Below are 16502 nucleotides of genomic sequence, written 5' to 3'. Positions count from 1 at the left end.
CAGAAAAGAGATCTTATAGGAGGGGATAGAGAGGGTAAAGGACTACATGCAGTAGGACAGCAGATAAGGAGACCACTGAGCTGGAAGCAAGGCCACTGGGGAAGGGGATGAATGAGAGCCAAGCATAATAATTACATGTATGAAGGTGCCATGATGAAACACACCACTTTGCATTCTGATTTTAAAAACTAATTTTAAACAGTTTACCAATTAAAACCAGGACACGAAGAATTATTAATGATGCCTAACAATACGCAGGGAGTGATATTGTATATGTGAGTGAAATATACTTTGAGGCTATGACTAAAAACACCAAATATTATTGAATTTTCTCTGAGATTCTTATCTGCCAAATCAAACAAAGAAATATGATAAATTGCACTTACTCCTAAGAGAAAACCCAAGAATAAACAATATGGCACAGTTTCTGTTTGCTGCTGAAAGGCCACCACACAGAAGGATGAAGTGTCCTAAGCTCTTACTCCGTCTCTCTCAGAAGCTGAGGGTAGAATGGCAGTTACAGAAGCTAGGAAGGGTGGGGATGGGAGGGAGCAGAGAAGTTGCCAGTGGTTCCTACGTTAGAGCAGACAGCAGCAAGGGCTCTGGTGTGCTCTGGGATGATGCTGATCAGTGATATGTACTGTACATTCCCCAAGGCAGGAAGCCAGGAGCCTGATGCTTTCGTTATTGAGTATATGAGGAGGTAGATATGTTTATCCCTATTTAAACCATGCACAATACCTTTGTCTATCATAGCATTACCTGGCACTCCTTCTTATGTACCATCTTTAGTTTTTAAGGCTGAGTTGAAATAATTATTTAAAAAGGAAATATCATCAGTGTGCTGGAAGAGGGAAGGTCCCCCATGCTACACTGAAGGCATGAGGACTCTCGAGGGCAGGAAGACAGGGAGAGCTGGCAGCCTGCTTAGTCTTATGGAGATTGAAAGAAAAGTATTGTTATCCCAGCCCTGTCTCAAGTTACAGACCCCTTGAGCTGCCTAGGAGAGTTCTGGTTGGTGCTTCAGCATCTGGTGGGGCACTCTCCCTGTCTGTCAAGACTTCATTCTCACAGTCAGTAGGGTCCCTGCCCTTACTGTCCCTCCCAGGAACAAGAGACTACTTTTGGTGACCTCAGCTCCCACCCTCTGGGTTTTGTCACACAGATTCACCATCCCATGTGTGCTGTGATTACCATTAATGAATAAAGAGACTGTTTTGGACCTATAACAAGTCAGAACTTAGGTAGGCAGGGAAAGCGAGGCTGAATGCTGGGAGAAAGAAGGATGGAGTCAGAGAGATGCCATGGAGCCGCTGCCAGAGTCAGACATGCCAAAACTTTGCCTGTAAGTCATTGTCATGTGGCGATACACAGGTTACTGGAGATGGGTTAAATTAATATGTAAGAGTTAGCCAATAAGAAGCTGGAGCTAATGGGCCAAGCAGTGGTTTAAATAATACAGTTTCTGTGTGATTATTTCGGGGCTAGGCGGCAGGGAACCAACAAGCAGCCTGCTGCTACACATGTGGGCAAAATGAAGACACATGCCTTTCCTATCAGCCTTCCCACTCTCTCAGCTCCTCATCTGAGAACTGAATTCCTTTTATACCGTGAAGGGAACAAACTTATTCTTCAATGTGAAGACTAGATAGCCCAGATTCTCTGGAATGTTTTATTTTGAAAGACATTTATCCTTGGGGATAGGCTCCTATCTCTAGCAAAAGGACAAGAAGAAAAGAATGAAATATCTCTTTACTAACTCAGCTTTGCCCCCAAGCTCTTACACCCCGCCCCTCATCTTTACCTCCTTTTTTTTTTTTCTTTTTACTTTTTCTTTCTCAGCTGCTCTTACAGTCCCTCTCTGCAATGCCTCCATGAGGGCTCCTGGGCTGGGCTTCACTTCATTTTTCTATTTAACTTGCTCAAGTTTCAAATGAGCTGGTTTCTTAGCTTGTGTGCGTGATAACATGTTTCCAGGCCCGCTGCCACCGGCCGTCACCCAGCTTTCTGGACTAAAGGCTTGTTTCTTCAAGAATGTGCAGAACTATTCTGAGCACAGACAAGGAATCCCGAATCTCCTAAGAAAGGCATGCAAAGAGCTTTCTCATACCTGCTCAGCGCAGAACTCGAGTGCAGCGTTTCCTTTAAGAGGTGAGAATAGTAAAACTAAACACTCAGCCAAAGTTCGCCGAACTCCACCCTGGAGTATGCACCGGCATAACTTCCACTGTGGGTCAATCTGTGGAAGCTTCCCCAGGAAGTCTTTGTTTCACGGGAAGTGAACTGTATTAAAAGAACTCACTGATTTCCCGCCAGATTGCAAAAGGCCTCCTAAAAAGCAAACGGGTATCGCTAAGTAGCAACGGGTATCGCTGAGTAGCAAGCAAGTCTGTGCTCAGAGAAACAGGTACCGTGCCCCTCACCAACACCTTTCAAGTACAGAGGAAATAGGCTCGCTACTCACAAGGTCCTGGCAGGCAGACTGTAACGAAGAAGAAGAAGAAATGATTTCCAGAGTGACCAGAGCTTGTGTGTGAGAGAGGTTGAAGCTTATGTATGGCCTGGCAGCCCCAGCGCTGCAGAGAAGGGTGCTGTGGGCGCCTGTAGGGGCCAGAACCATCTACAGGACACGGGGTCAGAGGGTGCTGGGAAGACAGGAAGCTGGCACTAAACATTGCCGCTCCCTTCTCTTCCCACCTCTCATCTCCTACTGATGGAACCCACACAGCAAGCAGGACTAGGAAGCCAGAGAACCCGAAGGAGCAGCCCCCAGGACAGGGAGGAGATGGAAAATAACTCCCACTGGGTTGATAGGGAGCAGGTTTGGAATCTGCTTCGGACTGTTTTCAAGGATGGTCTCAGCTCATCCGACGGACTGTGGGTGTCGGCAGGCAGGGAGTGGCGCGCGGTTTGATGGACTAGGAAAAAGAAATCTGGCTCTCAGAAGGCTCTGGACCTGCTATGACACACAGCTGGTATAGGGGAATGAGAAGCTCTGGCCTCGTGGATGAGTAGACATCAAATGTCTGTGCTGGAGGAAACTACGCCAGCTGTGGAGAGATCGGAAGAACGAGGCTCCCGTGGCTTTCTCCCTGCCTTGTCTGTTTCTCCCTCCTCCATCGCCCCTTCTTTTCTTCCACAATAAGATGGTATTTATTAGATGAAATACAGCTGTGAACAGAACAAAACCCTGCCCTCCTGCAGCTTCTTTAGGGTACCAAGGAGCAAAAAACAACAGCGAAAACCTATGTTGTGAGAAGGGAGCACAAGCCATGAAGAAACCCAAAGCCACATAATGGGTTGGAGAGTAGAGAAAGCGGGCAGTGGACTCGTCCTTTAGCCAGAGACATGGAAAACCTCTCTGACTAGGCCTGTTTGGTTTCAATATGCAATGTCATATTCAAACACAGATTCATGTCTGGAGGTTCTGGGGGCATTGGGAGGGGGGAGCTAGCTGGAAGGAATTGGTCTCTGAGTCGGTCCTTGGATGTATCTTGTCTCTTTCTCATCCATACCTGTCTTCCTACCTACCAAGAAGTGAAGAACAGCCTTTGCGGCATGCTGCCACCTCCTGATGCTCTGTCTAAGCACACAGGCTGAGCAACCACGGGCAGAACCTCTGAAACAATGAATTCTTCTCCCTCCAAGTTATCCCGTCATGTATTTTGTCGGTGGTGGGGGTATGGGATGAGAAAAGCAATTAACACAGGCAGCATGTGACTTGGAAGTGAAGAGCTAATGGCATAGTGCCTCTTAATGGTAGCCGTTCTTAGTGGGTTGCCTGACTGACCTGCCGGCTATCCAGGAAAAGAACCCCGGAGAAACAAGAAGTGAAGAGCCCAGAAGAGGAACCTACAGAACACAGAGTGCACCACAGAGGGCTAGGGTGCTTGGAAATGAGGTGGACAGTCAGCGGTGGGTCGGACAAGGAGACTTGTGAGTTTGGGGAAACTTTGTGCCTTGTTCTCAGGGTGATGGGAAGCCTTTGGAGGCTGGCAAAGCAGGCCAGTGTCCTGACGCAACTTCAGTTTTAGCAAGATCCTTTTGGCTCAGCCAGAGATCAAACTGAAGGGGAGTGTGTTAGTCAAGCTTTTCCTTGTCACAGCCTAAAACCAAGGCGAAAACTCAGGGAAAGATGGAACTTATTTGGGTTCACAATTTCAAAGGTGTCTATCAATCACACAGAGAACACATGACAGAATAGAGCAGCTCCCATCACAATGGCCAGGAAATGGAGAAGGAAGGGCAATATAGGGAAAGGTCTGAGTAGGAGCACGACATGTCCCCAACTAGACCCCGCTCCCTACTTTTCACGCCCCCCAATGTCATTACACAATGCGTCTTTTGAGAGACTAATCCATTCATTTTATTGGAGCCTCTAGGATGTAATTATTTCTAGACATACTGTCACAGGCACCCCCAGAGGTGTGCTTCGCTGGCTTCGGAAATGTTTGTTGGGCTCATCGAATCAGTTAGACTAACCAGCACAGTGAGCAATGGCAGCCACAGGGAGAGTGGTGGGGAGGCCTTGGAACCGGGAGGAGGGAAGAGGGGATGGCTGGGGTACAGTGATGGCTGTCAGGAGAGGTGCTTGGATTCTGGACGTCCTTGAGCACAGAGGCAGGGATGACTTGTGGGTGAGACAGGAGCAGTGAGGAGGTGCCCAAGAGGGTGTCAAGCCAAACCTTTTGGCTCGAGCGTTATGAAAGACAAAACTGGTGCCCCTGGGTCTAAAAGGAAAGCTTGGTGGAATAAGGAGTAAGCAGGTGTTAGATGCTGGGATGATGGGCCTGTAGAGCTTTCAAGGCTCATTGAATGCCTGTGTAAAAGGTATGTTGTCTGTGTGTGTGTGTGTGTTGTGTGTCGCATATGTGTATGTGTGTGTGTGCATGTTTGTGTCTCTATGCATATGAAGTTCATGAGAAGTGTGAAGACTTTGGTGTACAAGTATCGAGGTGGGATTTAGAGTCATGGAAGGATACAGTCATGCCCAGAGTGAATGTAGCATAAAAAAAAATAAAGTAAAATAAAATAAAAAGACAAAAATGGAACTTAGTGCCATTCCTTAATACAAACTAATGATATTGTTAATAGTGGTTAATTTTATTATCTGTTCAATTTTATTTTTTATTTTTAGCTTTTAGAACAGATTATTATTATGCACCCTAGTTAAAGTCAGACTTATGATCACCCTGACTCAGCCTGCAAGCATGTGTCAGCATATTTATACCCACTGTCATAGCTAGCATTTTTCAGTACTGCCTGCCAGGGCTAAGCGCTTGACATTCCTTGTTAAACTCTGGAAGAGAATTAGTCTTTTCCCAGTTCTGCACCTAGGAAAACTGAAGTCAGAGGAATTATCCTTTCTCCTCCAGCCATACAACTAGTGAGCGGCAAAGCTGGAGGACCATCCTGGGGGTTTTGATGCCATCAGAAGTGAAAGGCCTAGGCCCTCAGGCGCTATGGCAGATTGGGCTAACCTGTTCCCCAAGCCACATTGCTTCGGCCAATGGAGCACTTCTGTTGCTGTGCAGAGGTCTCTCAGAAGCCCAGGATCACATGGGAACACAGCTTCCAGGTATTAAGCACCCAACCAGTGCCCAATTGATCTAATCCCTCCCTCTAACACTGAGGTACTTAGTCTTATTCAACAGCCAGGATTCTATTTCTCCTTTGTAAGCGTGTATCTGATATTCGGCACAGGACAGTAGCTCTTTTCTATGTTAGTAGGCTGCCTGACTGAAAGACCACTGTAGCTTACGGAGATTGTTTTAATGTGGCAGAGCACGGTAAGCAGGGCCGATTCTTTTTGGCAGAGATTGAAAACTAAGTTACTTTTTGGAAGACACCCAAGACAGACAATTACCCAGTTATATCTGTGACATGTTGAATTGTGGGGGGAGGAGGGGTTAATTAACAACTAAGAATGTGAACTTGAAAGGTAACCTTTGTCTGTCCACTCTGGAGGTCATGCTCAGAGCCAGCGTCTCCAGCAGCATGGTTGTCTCTTCTCCTGAAAGAGCAGCAGTTTGCTGGGTCTGTGCCTAATTGGGCAGCACACAGAGTGTGGCTTTGGCTTTCTACCACTAGCCTTCAGAGATGCGGCAGAACCGTGGACTGAGCCTTCTAAAGAGCTATCCAGATAAACAGGCTGGCAGTTCTCAGAAATAAACTGCCATCAGCGGTCTAAAAGAGGTAAAAGGATAGCAATGTACCAAAATGCAAAGGGACACACACCTCAGAAGACCCAGCTAGCCAAGACCGGTTACATAATCTGTAACTTCACATGTTTTTATAAGTTAATAGAGTGTAATGTATGAAAAACTTCAGTCTACAGTCAGATGGGTCTGAGTCCAAATCCTACTTCAGATGCTCTTTCTGAGGATTTGGGGCAAGATGTTTAAATCCTTACATACAGCTCCATCATCCACATTTATAAAGTGGTTCCCAGTTCACAAGGCTTCTATAAAGATAGAAATAGATCACGGTATCAAGATAGGAGCTGGGATGCCATGGTACCTGATAAATGATGGCTCTCATGCCGATAATGATATGGATGGTAACAAGCACGGAGGAGATGCTAGTGACGGGGACCCATGCTGAGCCCAGAACTCTGGGAGACATAAACTAGAAGTCTGAGAGAAAGAGTTGCTGTTTTACAGAAGAAAGTTTGGCAAGCAGAAACTAAAGTGTTTGCATAACAACTCAACTGTTGTTATATTAACAATGATAGTGTTTATTTTTCAGGGTTTGCCATGTGCCAGGAATAGTCACAATAGTTTATATGTATTTCATTTAATCCTCACAATATTTCTTTGAAGAAAAGAGTAGAATTAGCTCCATGTCAGATAGAAACTTGAGGCTCAGAAAATTTTAAGCATCCCATCATGCAAGGTCATCCAGCTAGAAAAACAAATGCAGGGATCTGTACCCAAAGCCCTCCCACTGAGAACCTAGGCTCACCCTCATCGCCTCACTTCACTGGGCTCCCGCAAGAGGGACAGTAAGCAGCTATTCCAATAGAGAGCCTGTCAGGGCGTTTTGAGATGAGTGACTTCATCGGGCTGAGGCATACAGTTCTTGTAACAAATTCACATCAATCCCTCAGAGCAGATTTGAGGTGTATGTGAGGGCATGAGCCGAACAAGAAAAACAAGCAAATCAGACAGTTGGTTCTTCTTCTCCCATCAACCTTCTATGTTTGCGCTTAGGAGGTTTGACTATAACATCTGGACAGCTAGGTAGAGACTCCAGTGCGGGAGCGCTCGCCTAACATTTGTAAGGTTCATGATTCAATCGTCAGAACCGCAAACCAATCCAGACTCCTTACTTTCTGAACAACTTGATGATCTAGGGATCCTGAACTGTGTGCCAGCTGATTGCAGTGGGCTGAGACAGTTGCCGTTCCTAGCTCCGGGGTGAGCTCTTACGTTTTTCCAGTTTCCCTAACTCCCCATTTCTTTTTCTGTAAGGCATCTTGTTTGACTGATAGATATGTGAGAATGACCTTCTGCTAAGGCTCACGTACGGGGCATGGGCACAGTTCAGATTGTAATTCGAAAAGCAGAAGATGTTGCCTAGCAAACCCCACAGCAAAGGAAGCAGTACCCAGCCCTCTTATGGGCTGGGCATTCTTTATCCAGGGAGATCATTCTGTACCTGTTTCAACAGGAATCTGCTCTTTTCATGATCTACCTCGGCCTCTACCACCAACCGTGACCTCCACCACCAACCACAGCCTGCCCTCTCAGCCACAACCTCTGCCATCAACACAGCCATTATCATCACCATCGGTCGTGGCCTCCACTATCAGCCATGGCTTCTGCCATCAGCCATAGCCTCCCCCATCACCTGTCCTGGACTACACACCCAACCACGGCCTCCACCATCAACTACAGCCTCCACCCCCAGCCACAGCCCTGAACAGCCACCACTTCCATCATCAAATGTGGCCTTCATTAGTAACCATAACCATTACCACCATCAAGCATGGTCTCTACCATCAGCCATGGGATCCTGCCCAACTGCCTCTTCTCCTTTCTGCCATACTCACTTGCCATTGATCTTTACTTTCGTCCTTTTCTCTTTCCAAACACTGTTCTCGCCATTTTTACTCTTTTGCCATTTTACTGTGGAGTTTCTAAAGGTGTCTAGGACACTTTGTTTTTGTTCCCATTCTGAAATGTCTTTCTTTCAACTTTCCACATGCAGTTCCCAGGTTAATGGGGGTTAACCAGCAAAATCAACAGGAGTCATCCCTTAAGCCTCTTGTCGAGAAGGCACAGGCTGGATGAGTGGGCACAAAATGGAGAGAGGAAAGCATCTTGTCTATGTCATTTATCACAATTTTCACAGCATAGTCACACCAGCCTCATTTCATCCTTGTAACAATTCAGTGACATGGGCAGAAGAGACTTCTGCACAGACATGAAGGGCCTTTTCAAAGTTCAAGAGTCAGTGGTCAAGAGAATGTGGGTTTGTACCCAGCCTGATCCAAGATGAATCAGCAAATCTCAGCATTGGTCCAGGACAGCTTTCCTGCAAGCCCTAATGGTTTATCTCTTTGTCATGGAATTGAGCTCCAAGCTGAAAGCGAATCCTGGACTCCAAGGACCTTCTCATTAGACAGTCTCTCCTCACTGCTTTCCTTTCCTTTCTTCCACAAACTGCTATTAAGTCAACACTATGCTAACCTGGCCAGTGTCTGTTGATAAGGACAAAGGAAGGTGAATCAACACTATGATGTCACCTTATATTGGTATGCAACCTGATTTTCAGTGCCCCTTTGCATCACTCCTGTGTGTTGAATGTGTACCATTTTACAGGTAGAAATGAGTCTCTGAACAGAGAAATGGCACACAGCTAGGAAACAGTGAAGCCAAGACTTAAAGTTAGGTCTTAACACTTTGGGTGGAATGTTCTTTTCGCCTCTGCTACCACTAGCTCTTAACAGTGTCTTAAACATAGAAAATGTTCAATAAAAGCTTGCTAGATATAAATTAGCACCATGCCCCTTTCTGAATGACTAAAAGCATCAACCAGCGTTTCTCCATCGCAGTCAGAAACCAGGCTCCTTGGGAGTTGCTCAGTAAAATCCAGTGATGCCTGGGATTAATCACCATTATTTTCACCTGAGGCAACACAGGAAGGTAGAGAGAAAACAAACACCATTGATGAGGCCAGTAACTGCAAAGCTTTTATTCTTAGACTTGTTGACATCGTTCTTTGCCTAAGGAGAATCTGTTAGGAGGAAAATGCTTTTCCCCATTGACTTCAAACTAAATTCCAAGCCTAAAGTCCTGCATTCGACAGCAGATAGCAAACTACAGTCTTCTCTGGTCCATTTTCTCCAGCTGAGATTACAATTCTACCAATGAGTTCCCTTGCAGTTTTTCTTCTGTTTTGTAATTTGTTATATCATGGGGGTATGATCCATGGGAAGAGGTCTGATAGGAAAAACTTTGGCATGCCATAGTTTAATATCAACATAGATATTAAGAGGTATGTGTGGCCAAGGCAAACGTAGTCTGAACCAGCCCTGGGCTGCCCACATCTCTCATCTGGGGCAGTCCAAGAAGACCAGCTGTCTGCTTCTTTGCAAAGGACCAAGTTGGAGTCAGGCTTGCTCTGGAAAGGGCCAGGTGGATGCTGGCAAGGAGCAGAGGGCTGTGAAGGTCATTGGGTTCCTCTCCATTCTTGGTCCTTATGTCCTTTCCTGAGTTCAACCATGTTTTCACCCCTTCTAGGATCCATAGGCACATGCACATCATCAGAAATGCTGATAGGAGTAAGAGACAGAAAAGGATGGACCCCAAATCTCACGATACGGGACTTAGGAGAATGAAGCTTCCACTGTGTGTGTGTGTGTGTATGTATATATGGTACATATGTATATAATTTTATGCCCTGGCCCTCTTTCCCCTCTCCCTCCCTCTCCCCATCCCCCCCTCACGTCCTATGCATGTGTGGAGTCAGAGGTTAACCTCAAGTCTTGTTCCTCAGCCATTCACCTTGGGTTTTTTTTTTGTTTGTTTGTTTTTTTGTTTTTTTTAAGACAGGATCTCTCACTGGGACCCAGGCATCACTGAGTAGGCTAACTCCAAGTCTCCCTCTCTCAGCCTCCCTAGTACTGGGATTAAGATGCATGGCATTTGTGCTCAGCTTTGTATGTGGATTTCTGAGTTTGAACTCAGAGTCTCATGCCTGTAAGCCCTTGACTGACTGAGCCTCTTTTCCACCCCCTTCTTTCCCATCCCTGTCTCTTTATTTATTGTGCATGAGTAGCACCTAGAATTCGGTCAGAAGCACTGATTCTCAGGTCCCACCCCTGACCCACTGGCTGTCCGTGAGGCCCCACTCCGAAGGAAAGTCTGGTGGTCCCCATGAGTCTGAACAGCACTGGTTCTGGTGTTGTCTTCTTACTGACTTTCATCCTCCTGACTCTGTCTCCAATCACAGTACAGGTGGACAAAGATCAAATGATCACACTAATAAGCAAAGTCCTTAAGTTATAACATATAAAGCCAATCACGGTGGCATACATCTGCCATTCCCGCACCTGAGAGACAGAAACATGGAGATCATGATTCCAAGGCCAGCCTGGGCTACAGGAGATCATGTCTCAAATAAGAAGAAATAAAATTAAATAACATGTCTTAGAACATAGTACACTGTCATAAGAAATTACACCCTCTGAGAATTCAGCTTTAAACAGTCTGTAAGTTGTCTTCAAGGAAACATGGATGTTGATGTCAGATGTGTTGAGCTCAGGTTAGCAGCTCTTCAGGCCCAGGTCCCCCTACCTGCAGGATCTTAGACAAGGCAGGCACACCTTTGGAAACTATGAAGCGTGGGTGGAAAGGTCAATGTTACAGGTGTGTCGTGAATAAGAGGTGATGATGGAGGAAGGTCATTGGTTAATTAAATAAAGAAGCTGCTTGCCCTGGTAGGTTAAAACATAGGTGGGAGGAGTAAACAGAACAGAACTCTGGGAGGAAGAGGAAGTGAGCACAGAGACTCGACAGCTCTCCTCTCAGGGGCAGACGCCTCAGAGAGACACGATGCTCCACTCTTGCGGGCAGAGGCAAGAGCTCTGCTCTCTGAGGCACATGCAATAAAGCTCTGACCCAGGATGGATGTAGGCTAGAATCTTCCCGGTAAGACCGGTGCTCACAGATTATTAGAGATGGGCTAGTCCAGGTGTGAGAGTTAGCCTAAAAGAGGCTAGATAGAAATGGGCCAAGCAGTGCTTAAAAGAATACAGTGTCTGTGTAATTATTTCGGGGCATAAGCTAGCAGGTGGCCCGGGGTGCTGGGGACGCAGCCCCGCCGCTCCTATTACTACAAGGTGAGACAGCTAGCATGTGTGAGGTGGTCTGAGACACCCAGGAAACATCTGCGGCCCACTCTGCACCCCATCTGCAATAAATCACAACAAAAATGCCCAGCCGCACCTCACTCTTCCTCTCCTCCTCCCCCAAGGCTTTCTCAAAGAGGACACCCCGAGATCTGTCAAAGGCCAAGTTTTCTCTCAACCTGCTGTCTGAGCAAGATGACCAGCCTCTGACCCCGGGGTTAGAGTGTGCTTAATATAGGAATCCTTGATAAGGAAAGCTGATAAGGTATAATATAATAGAAATACCTCAGCCCTGCCGTGGTATCTAATGCTATCAGCGTTACCGGAAGAGGGTTGGAAGTGGATAGGAAGTGCAGAGAAAGGAGACTGTGCATTTAAGAGGTTGTCAGCATTCGCTCAAAACTAAATGATTCAACAGAAAGTAACACATACTTTATGAATGGAATCCAGTAATTCTGACCTCCGAGGAGGAGCAAAAGAATTTAAAAGATTTTTGGCACTCTAGACTAAGGCTTCTAAATTTTTTCTCAACTCCTGACATCTTTTTGCCTGAGAAATTTTAACACAAACTCAGGTTCATAAAATAGGGATACAAGTCAAACATACATTGGTAGCAAATAATTAAGACATTTATCTTAAGATAGTTATTTGTTAAGAAAGCAAATTTGTGTTCTAATGAGATAAGACATTTTATCTATTTTAAGTAAAGAATTAAATCTGGGATGAGTATTTGACACAGGCATCATCTACATTTCCAAGAGCTTATCTACATTTTGACTTCATATTCACCAATTCACTACCTCTTCATAGGAACATGCAGCACTAAATGGAAGAAGAATGTTGGAGGCTATTTCAGAAATTGTTGGGAGGTCTATCTTAATTCCAAGTCAAAAGTCATATAGTTATTTTTTATGGTATTCAACCAGCAACTTAAGCATTATGTTTGTGCATTTGTGAAAAGGAGGCTCAGATGCAGACAGATGGACGGATAGGAAGCCAGAAATTGACATTGATTGTCTTTCTCTATTGTAGCATCTCTCATTGTACCTGCAGCTCACCATCTCAGACTGGCTGGCCAAAGAGCACCAGGATCCACAAGTCTCTGCCCACAGCATTAGGGCTACAGACTTGCATTACCACATCCAGCTTTACATAGAGGCTGGAGGTACAAGCCCAGGCCCGCATGCTCCCAGAGCAGGACCTTGCCCGCTGATCCACGAACCCAGCACTTCAAGGAGCATTTTTAACACAATAAAATCCTACACTAATATATTAATTGGATATTTACAAGCTGAAGAATAATAGTAGGAAGATATCAAAAGTCCTTTTTCCATAATTAAACTATTGTGCTTCTATGAAAACAGAAAGCCTAGTATGTACAATAAAAAAACTACACTTCTTAACATAGGATAGTCTAACGTTTTATCTAAGGCATTTCAGACAGTATGGTGACACACACAGAGTATAGGGTTCATGGTCTGTGTTCAGAGTCTAGGCTGCAGTGACATCACAGGGTACACTACCGGGAACACCTCAGACTTACTCCACATTTGACTCTGAAAAATGTTTTATCTTTGTTGGTGTCCCTTTTAGCAATTATCACATTAATTTAAGAAATTGAAGTCTAGACAAAGCTATCCCTTAAAATGTACTATTCCAGTCTATGGCAGGAATTTAAGATTTTTTTTGACTTCCTAAAAGGCTCTATTCTAGGTTAGTAAATGGTTTGTTTGCATACTGAGAGGAAATTGCTGCTTTCTTCTCTCTCAGAGGGAAGATGATGTTCTGAGGCAAAAAAAAAAAACTGCTGAAAACATGGAGACCTTGACCTCTGCTCAGAACCATTACTGTGGGACAATGGTCTTGTACCCTGTAAAGATTTGTCACTTGTCTTGGTTTAATAAAATGCTGATTGGCCAGTGTCCAGGCAGGAAGTATAGGCAGGGTGACCAGAATAGGAGAATTGTGGGTAAAGGAAAGACTCAGTCTGCAGTTGTCACCCAGACACAGAGGAAGCAAGATGAGAATACCTCACTGATAAAAGGCACCAAGCCACGTGGCAAACACAGACAAGAATTATAGGTTAATGTAAGATATAAGAGTTAATAAGGAGCCTGAGCTAATAGGCCAACCAGTTTATAATTAATGTAGACCTCTGTGTATTTCTTTGGGACTGAATAGCTGTGGGGACTGGGCAGGACAGAAACCTCTGCCAACAAACCACCAAACCTCCAATCTGTAATTGAGTCTCCCAGAAAGTTCTTTCCTAAGGAGAAAATCTCTGGAATAGCAAAATATCTAAACCTTTGCAGTCTTGTGTTCTCATCCCCACAACGATCAGTTCATCACCAATTCAATCCCAGTTCAGAGGGGGAGAAATGAGATGATTGTGTTGGGAAGAGTAAATTCTAGGATCCCTGAGGATGTAGTGGAGATAAATGCAGTCAGAAATTCTAGAAATACAGTAGGTTCCTTTTGTATGATAAATCTAACCAGTTAGTAGTGAGTTTCTGAGTTTCACAATTGAGAATGGCATGATTGATTAGTCATGTCTGTCCTGATGGCAGGAGGTAGCCATGGGATCCATGTATCAAGCATTCATCATCTCTCCTCTAAATAGTGGCATCTCAGGTGATATTAGTGAGTCTACTGAATGCAACATCTAACTGCATTTGGGGGAACAGTTACCTGTCATAAATCACATGAGATCACTGCTGTATGAGAGGATTCCTGCCCATTCCTGTGCAAACTTTTTTTTCAGTCCTTCTGCCCTTGGAGATGTAAGTTCCTTCCATCACTTGATTAAAAAAAAAGGAAAAATCTTTCAGTGTAAGAAATTGGAGTGTATATGTGGAAAGTGAATTTTCTTGTCAACAGAAGTTGGTGATGCTTGGAGAAACCTAAACCTTTTTAGCCAACATAATCACAAAATTACAAAACAAAAGTTATTTAAAAAGGAATTTGTTTCTTTAATTTTTGTGATGGAAGCATGTCTATTTTTTTTTTTTTTTTTGAGATCGGGTCTCACTATGTAGCTCTAAATGTGCTTGGGTTCATTATGTATAACAAGCTATCCTTGAACTCACAGAGATCCACCTGCCTCCTCCTCCCAAATGCTAGGATTAAAGGTGTGTACTATGATACCTGGCTCATGTTTATTTCTTAAATTGGAAATGAACTTTATATAACTTAATTTAGCAATATCCAAAGACTTACAAAATGGGCATTTTCTAGGTTGATAGTCTAAAACAAGCGTAGTGTATACAAGGGCAACTGTAGTGAGCAATGCCCAGGGCATCTCCACTGAGATACTGAGAGAATTTAAGGAAGTTGGGGGGGGGAGTGGAGGACCCTACCATGATTTTTGTTTAAAAACAACATTATTGTTCCAAAATTAGGCTGTAATCTGAATCAAAATCTCAGTAAGGATTGGGTGAGAGGTGTGTAAAATTGGCAAGTCATCAGTAAATATATCCTTGAACAAATGAAAGCAAGAAGACTCACGTTGCCAAATCCTATAATGTATCACGAAGTTACAGGAATTAAGAGAGAATAATGATGGCATTCCAAAAGACAAATAAACCAAATGGACTAAAATCCAAATGAGACCAGGTACATGGCTAACAGATTTTTCTGCTAATAGTATTTTACTCGGCAATGGAGAAATGTCAGCCTTTGCAACAAATAGTGCTGAGCCCATGAGATCCTCACATGGTCAAAGAGACTCGTGATCTCTACCTCCTGCCACTCAAAAACATCAAATTCTGATGTGAAAAGGGAAGACTGGACTTTTAAGAGACAACTCAGGCAAATACTGCCACCATACTGGGTTAATAATAATTCCTTAAGCAGAGCATTTAAAATATCATCCATAAGAAAAACTTTTAGAAAATGAATACTAAAGTCTAAAACTTCTGAGGTTCAAAGATAGTATTAGAAAATGGGAAGAAAATCCATAGAATAGAAGTATGTGCATATATATGTAATGTAAGATGTATTGCTTACCTATATGGAACACAGGTGTGTGTGCATACATATATGTAACATGGGATTGCGTGCATGCATATATGTGACATGGGAAGTGTGTGCTTACCTATATATAACATATGGTGTGTATCCACAATATATCTTCTAAAGTTCACATTGATCAATAATAAAAAGGCAGGAAATACAGCAGAAAAACAGACCAAGTGACAAGCAGACATTTGTCTAAAGGAGAGACTCCCATCAGAGGTAGTATCTTCACAGCAAGAAATGCGAACAAAGGGATAAGACTACACACTGCCGCAATGGCTGCCTTAAAGAAGCCCCATAATCATACATTTTGGTGAGAATGTAGAACAGCCAGAGTTCTCCTAAACTACTGTCATGGAGAAGATTCATATAATATTGAAATTGTGGTATCATTTACTAAATTTAATTGTGTGTGAGTCTCGTGGTATAGCCCATTTCCCTTTAAAATATAAAGTCAGAAACTGGTACATGTGCACATCCAAAGTTGTGTCCAAGACTACCCCTGTGCATTATTTGCAACAGAGAAATGCAGCTGATGCACAACTGTTTGTGAGCAGGAAGCCCATCTCATAGAACATTCACACAGCGCAGCAGCACACTGCAATGTGAAAACAAGATGGACATCTGCTATGCATAGTGCCATTGAAGAATCTCATGAGCACGTGGCTGAATTACACAATCCAGCCACAGAATCACACACTTTATATTATCTGTACAATTCCACTTACGGAAATACAAAACCTCCATTTCTTATAGGAAATGGAAAGAGACGTTACCTTTGGGTGGACTGGGGGGTTGATCTGGGTCACTGGCAATAGTCTAGCTTTGTTTAGCCAATGGTTAAAGCAATGATTCCCCTTAGAGCTCAGGCCTGTATAGTGATGGTACTCAAAATTGTAGGAACAGTGACTAGAAGGGGCACAAGAGGCTTCAGAGAACTGCCCACTCCACAACACATAGACATAGTCACAGGGTGGGTGGGGATATACATTACCCCATTTTTTTTCAGTGTGGGTTTTTTAATCTCAAATAATTTCTACTTTTTTATTTTAATGAAAAGCAGTATTTAGGGAAAAGATGACAGACCATCCATAATGACTTGCCATCTTCTCAGAAATATAGGCTCTAGAAG

This window comes from Microtus ochrogaster, chromosome 18 (assembly GCF_000317375.1).
Source record: "Microtus ochrogaster isolate Prairie Vole_2 chromosome 18, MicOch1.0, whole genome shotgun sequence".
Lineage (NCBI taxonomy): Eukaryota > Metazoa > Chordata > Mammalia > Rodentia > Cricetidae > Microtus > Microtus ochrogaster.
This window is presented reverse-complemented; position numbering follows the sequence as displayed.